We start from the raw sequence: 16,922 nt of genomic DNA on the forward strand, positions 1-16,922 counted from the left end.
CCTATAATTAATTCATAATGTCCAGACGCATTTATATTTATTTAATAGTATCAATAACGGAAAATAGAAAATGTCATAACTGTTTTTCATAACTGTCACAACTGTTTTCATAACTGTTTTTCATAAATGTCATAACTGTCATAAAGTTTTTAAGTTGTTCAAGAAATTTCTTAATAAAGCAAAATTAATAATAAGCAAAGAAAATTTAAAATTTGTACAATTTGTATCACGTTAACGTTTTATTTAGCTTCCCATCTACTAAAACTAAATCGTGGTGCCTTAAAATTTGACTATTTTTTGGCATGCTTTTATTTGATTTAAAATATTTGATCACTTTTTGATTTGCTAAAGCTTTAAAATTCGATGTACTTTTGTGTTCGCAATGACAATAAAATATTCAAGTGTTTCATATAAATTAATTAAATTGTGATTCCATGCAATTAGTGACTCTGGTAATAAATAAAATAAAAATTGTTTCAAAGATTCTACAAATTTATTAAATGAATTAGAAATTAAAGATTAAAATCTAGAAGACATTTAAAGTATTTTTAGTAATAAAAGTCTGTATTTAAACATTGTTTTTATTTAATTTTCTATATTTATAACAATCTTTAATAAAATTAAATACATGGCTTAGAGAAATGCAACTAATTTTTAAAAGACAAGCAACCGAAAAAATAAAGAATATAGCTTTTAGTATGAAAACGCTGGAGGAAGTTGTGTTTCGCGTTCCGGGAAAGATGGTGACTGCTCTTGTTAAAAATGATTCGCAAATTTATGCTCAAAGCAAAACAAAAATCGTCGAATATGCTTTTAATTCAGTCGGATTTGATCATTTATGGCTACCTTTTCCGTATATTAAAATAATATTTTCTTCAAAAGAGAATTTTTTAAAAAAGGAACAAAAACGATTGGAAGGAATAAAATCTTTTTTTTTTATCCATTGTAAGTTAATTGCCTATCATCATATGTTTAAATGGCTGGAAATCTAACATCAAAATGATAATATTAAAATCCCATAATGCCTTAAACGTTATCTTGGAATGCCTATGAAATAGCAATAGCTTCAGATAGAGATGTTTCTTTCTCTTTATTTCTTTTTCTTTTCGTTTAATGATCACATGGGCCCTTTTTCTCTTATTGCATCGGTGAAATATAATATAAGATGATATGCATTTAAAATCACTGCTTAAAACTAAGTTCCATTTTTAAGTAAACAAATACTATATTTGAGATATATGAGTGAGGGAATGTATTAAAAAATATATCTTTTGCATATAGATGGAACCGGTAAATATTTTTCAAAACAATATTTATAAATATGCATAATAATATCGGTATATCTATAATAACTACACATGTCTGTTTTTTGTTTGTTTGTTTGCTTGCTTGCTTATTTTTCAAAAGTAATGAAGAAAACTTGGAAAAGCATGAATCACATCGTGGTGTCTTGCTTTCATTTAACTAAAATTTCAGTTAGAAAAGCAGTTTATAATTGTATTTCAACATAATGTGTATTACATTAGAAATGATATTCCTAAGGAAACTTGAAAATTCTATACAATGAAATTAAACGAAATTTCAGTTATAAGTAAAAGATATTTCTTTTTACAAATAAATTTTATACCTTAAGTAAAATTTAACATATATAGAAAGAATAAGCTATTTCCCTTATAAAATTGAGAAAAAAGGTTTGTTAGAAAATAGAATATGTTTTGTAATTTGATAAACTTTACATCACAGTTCATAACCAAATACCGTTACCGCTCAAACAAAAGAGAATTTCGAATAACGGTACTTTAAATTATCATAATATGTCAATATAGATTCCATAATTACAATAAACTTATTTTCATTTTTAATATATTTACAATTAAAAAATCTAATGAATGTCACATAACTTGAAAATCTTTAAAATGCAGGAATTTTTCATTATATATAGCTTCTAAAAATTACATTTCCACTCAGAAACAAATAAAAATAGTTTAATAGATGCATTATGTATATAAATATCATATTATAAGATTTAAAACTGTTTAAATAAAAAGAATGTGTTCCAGGCTTACCAAAATTCAGAAAAAAAAAATACATTGGAGAAAATATCAAGAACGGTATTTTTTAATTGCAGCGACACCTACTAACTACTTTTAAAAATTAGTTTATCGCCTTTCTTCTTTTCAAATCTATATACATTGTACATTTTTGTAATCGGCGAACTGCCCCTTCTGCTATGAAATTAGCAATAAAAATTGATTTATAGAATGTATAAATATTCCCACTTTCCTTAAGAAATATTTAAATTCAATGATAATAATATTAGTAGTAGTTATAGTAATTATATTATTATTATATTATATATATATATATATATATATATATATATATATATATAATTATTATAATATTATTAAATATAATAATAATTATTATTATATATTTTTGTATAGATTATTTTTATATAAATAATAGAATGTTTCAATTACCACTTATCTTCATTTTTAAAGCTGTTGTCTTCACTAATTATTTAAACAAACGAAGAATAAATAACAAAAGCAATCCGTCTGGATCGAAAATAAATATAAATAATATCTATGATTAAAAACTAAATCAGCAATGATGGAATTATATTTAATCACGTGATATCAAAACTAGAATTATTTCACTTCCTCTGTCTTTTTTTATAAATTATAATTCTTCAGCAATTTGCATTAGCCTTAATTAAGTTCAAATTTTTGCTGCCAAACATTTAATGAAAAATAAATTTCGCTTCCCGTCACTACAAATTTGTTCGAACCTTGGATCTGTTATTCCTTTAAGCTGCTTAGTCTGTTCCACGATGACAAGAGTGATTAATTATCCACCTTTGTAAGGAATGGATGATAAAACTTGTTTTTGAATAATCAGAAAAGTAATTAAAAATTATAACTTAGTCTTCCTCTGCTTTTCAAATGACGGTAGTTGCTTAGTAATCAAGCATTTTCCAAACACCTGTATTAAATCTGAAAACTATTTAAAATTAATTTTCCTTTTTAATGCTCTCATCCTTAAGAGCATTCTGATTCATGAACCTCAGAATGCTGAGACGCCCGAATTTCTCTTTCAAAGATAAGCAAAATTCACTACTGCCTCAAAAATCGTAATGATAATTTTCATGGAGTGTTTGAAAGAATAGGTATATAAAAGAGGATCCTAATTATCTGATAGCTAATAAATAAAGAAATGGTCAGACATTTTTTTAAAGATTACTGAAAAAAACCGCTTTTTACCTAAACTACTTTGTACGAACAAATTTAGAACCTTAAGTATTAAATCTATCACAGTAGACAAAACCAGAAAAATTTCGCTGTAATATCTAGGCATTTTGAATGCCCACCATAATTTTTTTGAACGAGTATTTAGAGCCTCTCGGTATACATAGAGTTGAGGAATTTAGAATGGAAAATACAATCACTTTCATGTATTTACTTCGTAATTATATATGATTCTAATATAAATTATGATATTTAAAATTCATTTCTATATCATCATGATCGTGTCTCTTTGCCAAAAATCAAAATACTAGTTACAGAAATTGCTTTAAATAATAAACCCATGCCTTTAAAAGTGCCTACCTACTTGTGACTATATTCTTTAGATAACTATACAGAACTTCAAGTTATTAAAAACTCAAAATGCCATAAAGTTTTAGCTGCATTTGAATAAACACATATAAAATGAAATCATTTAACCTTTCGGTTAAATATTTTGCTAATTTTCTTTAAAACTGCTATTTGTATTTTTTAAGTTGGGCCATTTTATAGAAGTGCCTGTTATTTTATTTCCTAAAAAAATAATTTCTTTATACATTTGGGCAATTATTTGACCACTTTTTTCTGTTGACTTCGTGTTAGATCCGTTCAAGAAACATAAACAGAATTTGTCTAAGAAGATACATTTTTTCTTCTTAGACAATTTGCCGAATTACGTACGATTGCTATAGATGGACAATGCTACTGAAGCTGTCAACGTACAGTGCTTTCTGCTATGTCACACATACGCAAGTAACCATATCTTACTTTGTAAAATAGCGTTCTTTAAATGATCCCTATCTTTCCAGGTAATTCTGATAATTCTTTTCGAATCATCCTATATAGCATTTTTTTAAAAAAGTTTTCAGATGAAGAGCATTGGTTTCGAAAGGATTATGCTCAATAACTAAGCATTCAATGAATAGTCAATAAATAGGTTGTTAGATTCTATGTTACAAGACATTTTACTCTTCAACTGTTCTTCTTTGATCATTTAATGGTGATTTCATTGATATAAGGTTTTGAATTTCATCATTTTCCGAGACAGTTTATATTCATATAAGTAGTGTTTAGTTCACTTTCATTAATTTTAGAATACTTTCACATTTCAAAATCAAATATTTTGACAATTTTTAGTTGTATATAGAGCACCAAATATGGTACTAATTTAAGTAAAAATTAACTTTTATCTGTTTTCAAATATTACTTAGAAGAATTTCTAAGACTGTAATAATATTAATTACTATGCAGCATTAATAAAAAAATAATAATATCTGAAAGGAAAGATCCAGAAAATCTTGCATTTTACATTTTAAAAGAATCTATTTCATGTTTTGTATTTATTATGATCTTCTTAACAAGTGTTGAAGCATTTTATATGTAATTTTTCTTAAACCTGTGTATTTGACATAAATTGGGAGATTAATTTATGTTCCAAAGTTAAGCATAAATAATTTCATCTTCAAAAATAAATATTCTTATTGTATTGCAGATATTAACTCTATTATGTTCGTAAAGGCTGTCGGTCAGAATAACAGAGGTAATTTAATAAGAAATTTTACACAAAGCTACATCAGAGTGATTTATTGTTGGAATCTAATGATTTCGATCTTCTAAATTATCAGCAACATTTCCTTATTAGAATGAATCTATATGAAAATCTTAATTAAGACTATTTCTTCAGCAACATAGAAAATCAAGTCTTCCGCATTTAGTACAATTTGATACAACATGTTTATAAAAAATAGCAAACCTTTATTTTTTGTTTCATTCCAAAAGATTATCATATTCAAAAAGATGGTTCAATACGTTTCTGTTCAGATATTTAGATTTATTTTCAAAATTAGATATAAATATATATTATAAAAGCCAATAAAGTATACGCATTTTTTTTTTAAATTTCGAATTTTGAATGATTAAAACCTTTTTGCTATGAAAATTCTTTTGTTTAATTACATAATGAAAATTACTAGCAAAAATACTACTTCATACCAACTACGTTTTTGTTGAAAACAGTTCATATTTCACTTCTTATTCTACATTTACGAACATATAAACATGTTAAATTAAAAACTGGTTTACATCCATATCATTTTTTTCTCAATAATTCTTGATATAATCAAAGGGAAATATTTTTATGATAGGATCATAATATAAATGTTTTCTTTGAGAACTCAGATTGAATTCTGTTTTAGAAATCTAATATTTCTTGAGATTTATCTGAAATTTAAATTTAGAAAAATAATATACAGAAATAATTTATTTTACTTATCAAAGCATTTAAAATATGTATGTCAAGGCTAATAGATTTTATAGCTTTCTGAAACCCTTTCACTGTTTATCATGGCTTTCAGATCATAATCTTCCACATTGTTTTTCCCGGCGGAAGTTTATTTAAGTAAAAACTGACTCTCAAATATTTGTGTGGAGGAAAATAATATGTTTAGAAAGCATGAACTCACGAAGTCGTAAAGTAAGTTCCAAAGTTTCGATATTTTCTTTCATTTGAGGTTACCTTTCAGGCTAGGAGATGATCCAGTTTCCTTTATAAAATAAAAACTGGCGAAAAACCCATAGATATATAAATCTAAAAGTTTTCCTTTCTATATCCTTTTTGTCTTTCATCTTCTCAGAAGATGGCTTTCAATTTCTCGAAGTCTTTTCTCCAATTTCTTCTCTAAGTGAAGTATTTTTTTCTTGAGGTGGCATTTAATAATTCAACGTCCTATTCTTTAAAAAATGCCTCCTCTCTATCTCACTCAGTCTTTCTCTAAATTCTCTCTCTCCAGTCTACTTATATAGAGAAGGGCCGAACAGTTGGATAGAAAAAGACAGAAAAATTTGACAAAAATTATAAAAGAAAACAAAAATTTCTCAAAAAAATTTAAGGGGAATCTGAGCGTATTTCATTTCTTTAGTTTACTTGTGGAGTACAAATTGAAGAAAAAAAAGTCAAGAAAAAAATTAAAGTAAAGATGAAAAATATTTCCACCTTACTCCTTCCCTAGCACCATTTTAGTTAATTTCTTTTTTACTGCCAAAATCTTTTGTTACATTTTTATAACAATGTCTTTTTTTATTTATATATTTTCCTATGGCTTTCCCAAACAATTTCGGAAAGTAGAATTAATTCCCAAGATGAAGAAGACATGAAACAATAATAAAAGAAAAAAAAGAAAGAATGATGAACAAATAAAAAGTCGAGTTATTTCAAAGTACTCAGAACGTCACGTTTTAATAATTCAGATAAATAAATAATACACTTACGTTTGTCAGAAGAAAACAAACATTTGTTGGTAATAAATTTTTAACCCGCACTCAAATCTTTCTCGAAGAGCATTTGTCTTTCCTAATATCCACTTAAAAATTTTTTACATTCTCCTTCAAAAGAAGTGTGTTTCCCTCGGGATTATTGTATTTAAAAGAAAACACAACACAAGATTTGGTTTTGTTTTTGTTTCTCTACGGAAGTAATTGAAGAATAGCAATTGGGTTGCTTAAAATTTTGATCTTGAAAAAGAAATTACTTTTCAGTATTTTAAAGAATAATGAAATATATTCTGAAATCATTTCATAAAGTCCGTTCAATGAGATGCATTATTTTTATTTTGGAATTTCAAAATTTAGTTTATTTGAAAGTACCTAAACATTTCTTTATTTGCTTATAATATTTTTTATATATATAAGTATTATTACTTGTGAAGAATAATTTGAAATTGAAAAATCTATTAATTTTTATCCGAATGGTATCACGTATTTTTATCAGCATTTTTAGCACCAGTTCAAATATTTTTAAGTATTGGACACTTCAATTGTAATTTATTTATTCAACTTGTTATATTTCAACTTTTTGAATTTATTTAACATTATCTCTTAGTAGTCTCTTACTAAATTATGTCTACAAGGAAAATATATAGTTTAATAAAAAGAAAAGAATCGTATCAGCTATACATATCCCTTTGAGCCATTGTTTTTGTGCTAATTACTTCCAGTGTGAAAAAAGCATCTGTTTTTTGTCAAAAAAGATTAATATTATGAATAAAAGGCTTTATAAGGACAGAATTTTCAAATTAACAAATGAACAATAAATTTAGAGCCTCTTCAAAACTCTGAAATTTTAAATTTTTTATAAAAACTGCATTCAATATCTTAGCAGATACAATTTTAAAGCAACATTTTTTTTTGTCTATGATTTCATAAGATATTTAAAATGAATATTCAGATATTATCAGCTAAGCGAAAATAAATGTGTTATATGCATTTCAAACTTACGCAAAATAATAAAAGAGAAAAAAAATCTTTAGACTATTTCAAATCCTTCACAAATTATTCTTCAATTTTAAATATATTCATTTTTTAGTGGATTACATTAAAAAAAGTTAACAAGAGTCACGTAGGATTTAATGAATTTAATTCGGCTTTAGAAAAGCAATTAATTTTCTTTATACCCAATGAATTAATATTATTTAAATTTCAATAAGTAAATCGATCCAATATCTTTATATACCATTTAAAAATATTTACAAATAAATGCATGAATTAATTATTATTTTTAAAAGCAATTTTTCAACAATTTTGTCTTAAACAGTAAAATAGCTTTATTAGTTTGAAGATCAATAGCAGATTACGGTTGTGCATCATCTAATATACATTACAAATACAGAAAATAAATTGAAAACTTAAAAAAAGGAGATAAAACAATCTTAAAATCTGAGGCCTATGCTTCAAAATAGTATATAAAGCATATTTTAAATTTAACACTAAAATCCAAGAAAGCTGACATGGACAACATATGAATTTACAATAAAGAAAAGAATTAAAGAATTCATTTATTACATATCTGAAGATAAAAATAGTTCATTTCTTTTAAAATTTATAAATTAAACGAAATAATATCATAGGTCATTCCTTATAAAAATGACTATATAAAAGCATCTACTGCTAACACCAATTAATTTTACTCTTCCATTTTATTGATTGAAAATAAGCTGGAAGTAATCATTCACCAGAATTTATATATTCTTGCATTTCCCTGCGATTCATTCTGTTACAAATTCTTACTTACAGATACATCTGAAGCTTTCATTTCGAGATACGATTCACAAAACCATAATATTTTTTAAAAAAATTTCTGTTGACGGAAAACAATGCAAACTTATATGATCTATGACTTTAACAATTTTTGTTGAATGTGAAAAAAATCATATATAAAGTGGAGTATTTCGTCTTAATATATTATGATAAGTTAGTACAACAAATATATTGCAAAATGATTTATTTTCCGATAAAACTATCTTATAATAGTTTTGTTTCCGTTCAAATGCTTGCCGTCTCGCAGTATTCCTAATAGCCATTCCATAATCAGGCAAATTTCATTATATTTTCCAGTAATACATTAATTATTTCCCGTAAGAGATGAAGAAGAGGTCAAAATGATGCGAAAACACTCCTATATCATGATTGGTAATTCACTCTCAAGTTAGAGAAAAAAAAATCTAGATTTTCCAGATTTTCTGAAAAAGCTGAAATTTTGTGAGAATTTCCAAGTTACGTTATGTTACGTTCCTGCCAAGTACGTTCATCAACGTACATGGTAGCTGCAGAAGCCAATAGATATGTGAAAGGTAAAACCCGGGGTTCGGGCTTTGGGCCATTACACACCATATATTCTACAGAATACTTCCTGATATATATATATATATATATATATATATATATATATATTCGAAGAACCTAGAAAATTCCCATCGATAATGATAATTATAAATGGGCTTTATCGCTTTAAGATTTAAATACGTGGAAAGGAATGATAAAATTCCATGTGAATATTCAGATATATAATGACACTTTCTGCCTTTTTTTGAAGTTGCAATTGTCCTGTTCAGACAAGACCAATATATTAACGTGATGAAAGACGCAGGTGGATGTACTTCATCAAAAAAGAATGTTCTCAAACCATTGCCCCGTCATAAGCCTTTGTAGTCATCTCAATGATTTCCAGCGATTCCAAACCTGACTTTCTAACCGATATATTTTCCTATCGACATTAAGAAACCATTAAATTTTGAAATTTGCGACACGTACATATCCTTTTATCTGTACAATACAGTTTGAAACTTGTAACTGAAAACACAGTTGAGTTATTAACGCATGTATACTCGCTGCTAAGCATTCACAAAACCAAAGTGACAAGCCTTGTTCTGTGTCATGCAATCATCAAATGAGCTTGAGTTTGACGCCATTTTTTTAAACGAATATTCCGCAATATACGTTTCGCAGTCTGCATATTGACATTTATTGAAAACTCAGATTCAGGCTATCACATTAAACAATTCCTGATGAAGCTATGAGCAAAAAATTAGAACACTGATCATTAGAAGCATGATCATTTATCTTTTTATAGACAATCTGTCATAAAGATTTTTTTTTCGGAATTCTCGAATCTCTTCAACGGTATTTTAGAGAATCGCAGATCTATTTTTGCCTTTGATCCCTTTGAAGACAAACCAAATATAATATTTATGAAAATCACTTCAATCAATAATGCTTGTCATTCGCAATTCATAAATATCACTAATTGCCTGTAAGAATCAAATCACTTATCTTGACTCACAGGAATATGAATGTCATTTTAACTGTATTGAAAGTTCACGAAATGAATTATAAAAGGAAATAGCAAATAATTTACAAATTAGTTGGATAAAATCTGACCTCAAAAGTTGGTTATTAGGTCCCAATATTTTATTAGGTAGGTTAGTGAAACAAATAACTTGTTTTGTTCTCGTGTATGGATTATTCGATTTTATTAAATACTAGCCGCTTTTGGCGACCAGCCGGTTCGCCAATCTTAATGTTCGTTAAAATTTTAATAATTAAATATTTTATGCAATTTCTACTTTAATAGCTTCTTCATCAAAATATTTTAAAACTTCAAATTTTGATTATCATATAATTCATTCATAATATTATAAAGGCCTTCAGTCATAACGTAATATGTATCTCTCTCATTTTCTGTTAGCACCCGTAGAATTTATGCTTTAAATTAAAGTGGAAAGAATTTATCTTCAATTAATATAATAATATTTTTTACTGAAAGAAAGCATTTTTTTATAATCTGATTACTGAAAATAGAGTCACTCAGCGTTTAAACTTTATGGGCACTAAAGAATATCTTTTTTAATTTATGTAATATCTCAAGAGTTGGTCAACAAAATTTTCTTGGATTCATTATGAGCAGATCGATTAATTAACAATGTTTAAATTTAAATGCATCAAACACTAAGAAAATAAAACGAATCGTTTAAAATAAACGGTTGAAAACAGGTTTTAAAAAAACTACTTAAAAAACGATGTACTTAAAACTATAAGCATATACAAAAAATATATAACTAACATAAATACAATTACTTTACAACTAACCCAAAAATAATTTAAATCATCCATTGATAACGTTGTCATGGCAACAATCAGAACAGAATGCGCATGCGTGAATTTTCTTCGCCGGTTACGTAACGCAAATACGTGATTTTTTCTACGCCAGTTGGGGTAACGCTATGCGGATTAGAAATTTTTAATTTCCTTTATTCTGTTTTATTTTAATTCAAAAGTACTTCAGAATGAATCTGAAAGATTGATTCATTAACAATGTTTAATTTTAAATGCATCAAACATTAAGAAAATAAACAGAACCGATTGAAATAATCCGCCGAAAAATTTTAACCCTAGCCTCATTACTGTTGGGAGAAAAAAACAACTGAAGCCTTTCTCGTTTGGCGCTGAGGATAATGGAAGATTTTTTTGGCGAAAAAGTTGGCGGTGGGGAAAATGGAAGATTTTTTTGGCGGGAAAGTTAGTTTTTAATTAATAATTAAAATTCTAATTAAAAATTCGAATAAAGAAACCCCAGGTGCACATTCCCAACCTCCAAGGTATACATGTACCAAATTTGGTAGCTGTATGTCAAACGGTCTGGCCTGTAGAGCGCCAACACACACACACACACACACACACACACACACACACACACACACACACACACACACACACACACACACACACACACACATTGAGCTTTATTATAAGTATAGATAAGGATATTAGATTAGGATTCTCTAGTCTCATCTTTTCTGTGTTTCTAATTTGTTTCACTCTAACTACATAATTTTCTTTGATACATACATGGTGCTTCATTAGCTATTTTTTAAATAACCTTAATCTTTTTTTTGATTAATCATTCACATCCCATATTTATACGAACAACGGATTTTGCTCTGTCATTCTGACTATCATAGAATCACTTTAATACTATTCGCAAACCTGTGACTTTAGAACTTTATACTTTTTCATCCTTCTAATGTATTTTTCAGAATTATTTTTTTAATATCTTTTTATAATTATGTCTTGGACTTGAAATAACGTATTTACATGGGAGCTATACAAAAAGAGAGAGAGAGAGAGAGAGAGAGAAAATATGTAATACAATATACAATGCAATGCACCTACAATAAAATTATGGGTGAAATAGCAATTATTTTTTTCATGAAAGTGGAAATGATACACAGAATAATAATAATATTACATTTATCGTAAAAATAGCTTGATGCATAAAATACCATAAAAATAAAAATTTGAAAAAGAATCTGAAAGGTGTGTTGTGAAGTGTAAAATGTGCCTTTCGCATCTAAGTATGATGATGTTAGATTCTTATTTCGAAAGAAACTTCACATAAGTCAAAACCTCTTTCTTACACTAATAGATTCCTATCCAAATAAACAAGTCAGAAAGCATATTTGATTCAGAAAACAAGATTTTTCCGGGAAAAAATAACAACACTTTTCGAGGAATAGAAGTCATTCATTTCAAATAAATATTTCTAAGAAATTACTAATAAAGAAAAACAAATTTCTAAAGTTTTTTTTTTAAGTAAAAAAAAGATATCCATTCTGTTTCCTAGAAAAGTATTTTTATTACCTTCGATTTTTAAATTAATAATTAAAATATATATGGCTTTCAGAATGAAATTTAAAATTTAAATAACGTTTTTTCAACTATATATGTATACTACTATACTAATTTTCTTAAATAAGTACAATTTTCTTGTATGACAATGAAAATCTTACGTTCACGCCTACACGCAATTGAAAAAAATCTTTTGAATATTTACAATAAAATTTTGTTATACAGGATTAAAAAATTCCCAGCTCAAATGAATGCTTTTTTTCGCAAATTTATTATATTTTTACACTTAAAGTTTTTCAGATATCTGGAATAGTTATATTATTCTTAGAAGTCATATTTTAGTCTTATAACTTTTCGTGAGTAAAAACCCTAATTTAATATCTTTCTTTACTAATTAGCATATATTTAAAAATGATAAGCCAGCTTTAATTGAAACTTATGAAAATAAATATTATTAGAAGACATTATACAATTTACATCTGGTTATCTGTAAGTTAAATGATGCGATATACATGGGGCTAAAATTATCAAAAATGCTCTACAGGACAGATCGTTGAACATAAAACGGGAACAATTGAAATATTGAAAAAAAAGAGTTTCATAAAATTGTAAAAACATTTTCAATTAAAATAATCAATCGAATTGTTTACGATTTTCCTTAATAACTACGAAACATATTTATCATCCAAATACCAATTTTACTTAAATCAAAATAAAAAGAACAATATTTTCAGGAATATAAATTTCATTGCCGTATCTTTCATTAACTTTAGTTTATTAAGTGTATTTTTTTCATTTCTGTTTAACTGGATGCCACTTTCTGCTTCCAGAATCTCTAATCTACGAACTCGATGAAGAATCCGGAGAATACTTGAGCTTTTGAGAATTTGTATAACATCTGTATCGAATTATAGTGTTTTTTCAATTATTTCTTTTTAGTTTATAATTATTAAAAAAACGGTAATATGATGTCCATATGAAGCATTGGCCCATGAATCAAAGAATTAATGTTTTTTTTAACTGTATTTAAAAATGTTTTGCGCACAACACGCGTCTTTGATACTTAATATATTTTTGAGTGTTTTCGACCTAGCTGGTGTACAAATAAGATTAAATTTAAAATATAAAATAATAATAAGCGAATAAAGCTGAAAAAATTTTATTTTAAGGAATTATCGAATCTCCTTAGATTTTTTTAATGTCAGTATATATAATGTGTCCGCACTGATCTTGCCTAGTAACTCGTTTCTAAGCCATTAGAGGTAGACCAATTTGGTAAGTCTTTTAAACGCTGGGGAAAAATTATATTTTAAATTGTTTTAGTCATTAATTTTGTTTCTCAAAGTGGTATGATATCTAACTTTTTATACAGTACACCCAGTGCTATAGATATATTTATTAAAATAATCCCGGCGCTGAAATATTAAAAAAAATCATTTCTCTGCGAAAAACAATTCAATGATGAAACATTGACAATCACCGTTATAAATAAATTTTGCAGTTGAATTCACAGTTTCGAAAGATATATTAATCAATATTTTGAAAATTAAAATTAAACATTGTGTTACTTCATCGAATTGTTTGTTAAAATAAATTTATATATGACTTCCATTTAGGTTAAGCAATTATAACTCGGACAAGTTTAGTCATAAAACAATGGGATTTTTGGGGGGTTTTTTATCGTATGCTTTAGAATATAAACCATGTTTTCTCAAATTTGATGATTGAACCGGGGGGGTCACGAAATAAATAAAATTAGTAATTTTTTCCAGAAAGATATTTAATAATGCAAACAAAATAAAATGTTATTTTTTTTTTCATTCAAAGCTATTTTCCAATTTCAGCCATATATCTGCCGTTAATGATTTCGGAATCAGCTATTTGATGACGATAATATCGGACACTCATGTAGTCTTTTTGCGAATTATCGGTAATTTTACAAATGTTATCTATTATTAACTTTTTAAAACGAAAACCGATTCTTTTATAATCATTTGCGCACATCATAAAAGCTTAGGTTTTACTTTTAAGAAAAAAAAAAAAAAGAAAAAGAAAAAAAAAAAGAAAGACTAATAAAAATAATTTTCTTAGAAAGAATGCGTATTCTCATTTTATATATATATATATATATATATATATATATTTGATTTTGTTATTTTATTACTCTAACTTCTTGGTTTTATTTCTATTAAATCACTTAATATTATGTATATTTAAATAAAGGGAAACAAGTTACATCCTGAAGCTTGCAACACTACTTTCTTAAAAATATTTTCCGACAAATACTTTAAAACAGCTTATAAATGTAAGAAAATTATTTAAAAAAAAGAATTTTATCATAAATGTTTGATTTAATTTTAACTAAGATTTAATCAACATGATGAACACATGTTGATTGAAAGTAGAAATGTAATTTGGCGCTTCAACAAGTATCTGGAGTTGAGATCGAGAACTTCTTCAGTGCAACATGTTGCGCATCATGCCACTCAAGTTTTACCTTCCCCCAAAAAATTTCGGATATTCAATTTATTCAAGAATCGCATGTAATTTTAAGAGCAAATCAGGATTTTTTAAAGCCAATATTTATGCAGATAATAAAAAAATCATCTGGATGAATCACATTGAAATGAGTCTAAACTATTTTAGAGATAAAATGTTTACCATTTATCAAAATTTTATTACTCCCCCCCCCAAAAAAAAAGAAAGTGCTGTTTACTTATTTTCTCGATAATATTAATTGAATTAACATAAATGATTGTTCCTTATATCTGCTTAAACAGTGTTACATGTTTTAGAAAAATAGATTTATACGGTATTACTGTTAGTGATTCAACTTATTCTTTATAAAATAATTCCAAATTTATTTATTCCAAATTACGCCCAACGTTTTGGCCTGAAAAATTGATTTCTAGTGTCCATTTCAAGCATGTATCAGCAGAATATTTTTAAGGAATCGAAAGAGAATTATAAAAATAAATTTCTATAATTCTATAATATTGTTCATTTTCATTCATTTCGAATACATTGCACAAAGTGCAATTAAAAAATCTTTACAGTTTCAAAAAAAATTCTCACCATTTATTCAGCAATTAAAGTTATTGAGAAATTACAAAATTGTATGAAATTATCTTTGACCGCAAGACAAATCATTTTTGGCTATAGGTATTTGCGTGTAGTTTTGTTTTCTCTGATAGGAATCTCAGCATTGCTACATTTCTTAGAATATTGCATTTTTATAGCGTTTGCGCATATTAGAAAAAAATACTAGTGATTTCTTCCCCTGATTTTAGTATGCAGCGCAAGTGAATATGAAATAACATTTTTATTGTTTTGCTGTTATTATTTTTAAGATATAAAAATACTTATTAATAGAAAAGAAATACATAACTATATTGGATTAAAGTTATTGCAATTTTACAAAATTATATGAAATTATTTTCTTAATAGTTTGACCGCAAGAAAAATCATTTTTGTATATGCGCGTTTGCGTATAGTTTAGTTTCCTTTGCTAGAAATCTCAGCATTGATACATTTCATAGAAATTTGCATTTTTTTTTAATTTGTGGACATTAGAAAAAATTACTAGTATTTTTGTCGCTTATTTTAATGTTCAGCGCAAGTGATTATGAAATATCATTTTTATTATTTTACTGTTAATATTTTCGAAAGATGTAAATACTTAATATTGGAAGGGAAATGCATAATTATACTGGAAAAAATTTTGGAAACTTTAAAAAAAATTATAATTTACAAGCACGTTTTTATTGCAACATTAATTGTATAGTTTCCCTATTTCCTTTCCATGAAAAAGTAGTTTTACGTCCCCACGTTTCTCCAGCCGTTTTGAACATCAAGTAAATCCTACACTCTCGCGTGGAGACATTTCGCTGGAAATAATTTCACTAAAAGCAACTAACTACACTCATAAAAACTTTTCTCCGAGATTCTTACCTTTTTCCGCAGAAGCTGTTCATCAGATAGTCCACACAAATTTTAAGAGCTACGATTTGTGTTCTTTTGACCGAAAAGAACTAAAAGACTATATTATTGTATCGGACCTCCGATATACAGAGAAGAGCAACGAAAACAGTGGCGAGTTCCAGTGGCGCTTTTAAAACCTGAGCACTCAGGTCTTTCCACGGTCGGAGCAAGCTCTTAACTGCGACCGCATATGGAGAGAACTCGCGGATAAAGTGAGAGCGAGAAACGGACTATCGGGCCATTCTGTGGATAGCAGACGTCCGACACCTCTCCTCAACTCAGATGGTGGGTATCGCCATCTAGTGAGGGGGAAAGGAAGTTCACGAGAATCGATGGCGAGAGAATTTGGGCGATATTTTTTTTTTCTACCCGCTCGCTTTTATTCGAGGCATTTTTCTTTTTTTCTTTTTGTATTATTATTATTCTCTTTTGTTCTTGGCGCCGGATTAAAACGGTTCGAAAGAAAAGGAAAATGTTACTTTGAACGCTTTCTAGGGAATTCTTGCGATCGATGTATTTGTATTCCTCGCTTTGTTGGAAATTTGCATCATTCCAAATCGGGTTTATTGTCCATTATAAGCGCGGATATTGCTTGACTGAAGAGGAAATTGACTAAATTGCAGCGTTTTCAGAACTTGTTTGCATTTCCTTAAAGCTATGTTAAACGCTGCAGTAAGTATTGAAAGGGTGTGATTG

At 27.2% G+C, this 16,922-nt stretch overlaps 1 protein-coding gene across 2 annotated transcripts in view; it reads right to left on the reverse strand.

The window, feature by feature from the left end:
- Positions 1-16,418, reverse strand: part of LOC129963242 (teneurin-m-like) — a 638,728-nt gene extending 622,310 nt beyond the window's left edge. For both annotated transcript variants that reach the window (XM_056077466.1, XM_056077465.1), the window contains exon 1: positions 16,197-16,418. The gene's annotated coding sequence lies outside the window, so the exon portion shown is untranslated. The remainder of the gene's footprint in view (positions 1-16,196) is intronic.
- Between the last annotated feature and the right edge of the window lie 504 nt (positions 16,419-16,922).

This window comes from Argiope bruennichi, chromosome 3 (genome assembly GCF_947563725.1).
Source record: "Argiope bruennichi chromosome 3, qqArgBrue1.1, whole genome shotgun sequence".
NCBI classification, from domain to species: Eukaryota; Metazoa; Arthropoda; class Arachnida; order Araneae; family Araneidae; genus Argiope; species Argiope bruennichi.